Here is a 1,738-nt window from a genome sequence, read left to right on the forward strand (position 1 = left end):
GGAACGAGATCCCAGAAAAGACAGTATTACGATAACGGTGGGAGGGGCTTAATGGCCGAGCCGCATGATTGGATGAAGACTGCGGGAGGCGCGGTTAAGGAGGGAGACTGACGGCGCCGAAGAGAAAGTAGCTCTGTGATGGGCTAAGAAAAGCGCGAAGAGAGCGCGCGCAGAGCGGGAAGGAGGGAGCTTTCAAAGTGAAAGCGAGAGTGAACATAGCGGTTTCCACCCGAGTCTCATGTCCGACGGCGCACCCGGAGCCCGTGGAGCCACTGGGATAATGAAGGTACTGGGTAAACCGCTGCCTGCGGAACCCACTGCTGAACCCCCCGGTGGTGAGCGATGGGGAGAGAGGCGCTCGCCTGAAGAAAAAGGGCGGGAATTTCAAACAGGGGCGGTGTAGAGGCTACCAGAAGCGCCGACCCCAATAACTTCCATGTGGAATGACTGCAGTGCAGGAGTTTCAAACAGGGGGCGATGTACTGGCTACCAGAGGCGCCTGTGGGACGGCTGCAGGGTTGGATGGGTCAGCTTTGTTCCATTTTTGAATGCGGGGCTGGAGGGGACATTCAGACAGCTTACCTGATGTCCCTGAAGAGGATGACCGCAGGGGCCCACGAATAAAGAGCAGGCCGCTGGGAGAGAAGATCCTCTGTACCCGCACCATGTCCGCATGGTGCAGAAGACGGCGCCAACCTCTTGCTTGAAGGGGAAAAAATTTACCGCTGGTGACCGCCGTCTTCCTCTCAGCCCTGTCCCGGGAGAGGGGTGAGGAGGAGAATCTGCTAGGACCGGCCACCTGTCATCAGCCCATAGCACCCAAGGGTGATAGGGAAAAGGTCCTGCCTGCGATGTGGGCAACAACACATTGCTCGCTCAGCCGCCTGATATGGGAAAGCAGGATGAACTTACACCCTGTTTCCCGACACTGAATCTTGAAAAATAAATGGAAAAAATTAATACACACAACTAAACCCTAAAAAGGAAAAAAGAAATCATTAAATGCGAATCTGGGGAGATCCCGGTCCGCCTCCTACAGACACTAAGCACAAATTGAGGTATTTGGTGCCTGTCGGTGGGTGTATAATGCCGGGGAGGAGCTAATTTTCTTGTTTTGCATAGTGTCAGCCTCCTAGCAGCAGCATACACCCATGGTAATGTGTCCCCCAATGAGGCGATAAAGAAACTACTTTGTTGTTCATATGTTCAGTCTCAGCTCTTTTATTTCCACTAACAGTAACATGGGCCACATGCGACCCATGAGGCTGTAATTTTCGACTCGTGAGACACTGGAGCTCCCAAAACAACTTCGGGACAGCAAAGAGCAAGCTGATCAAACTGACCAGTGTGTGATCCTCTTCTCTCGGATGTGGAGAATGAAAAAAAAAAAAAATTTCACATCTCCTCCATTCTGTCAGTCCTTGAAAATCGGACCGCATTTGCTTGCTGTCTGATTTACTTCCACGGACTCATTGACTTGCATGACCAAGTGCAATCTGAAAAAAGGATGAAAATCGTGTATACAGTCTGAGGAAAAATATCGGACATGTGCATGGCCACATAGAGTAACATTGTCAGAGTGCGATCTGGTGTTTTGTTGGATTGCACTCAGACCAAAAATACGGTCATCTGTACAAGCCCATGAAACTGACAGATCTAATATCCTGCTGTACAGAAGTAGTGCAGGCTATTAGGTCAGCTATCAAGCTAGGAATAGCTTAAGGCCCATATAGGGATG

The sequence above is a fragment of the Dendrobates tinctorius genome, unplaced genomic scaffold (assembly GCF_039654945.1).
Source record: "Dendrobates tinctorius isolate UK_male_01 unplaced genomic scaffold, ASM3965494v1 ptg000065l, whole genome shotgun sequence".
NCBI lineage: Eukaryota > Metazoa > Chordata > Amphibia > Anura > Dendrobatidae > Dendrobates > Dendrobates tinctorius.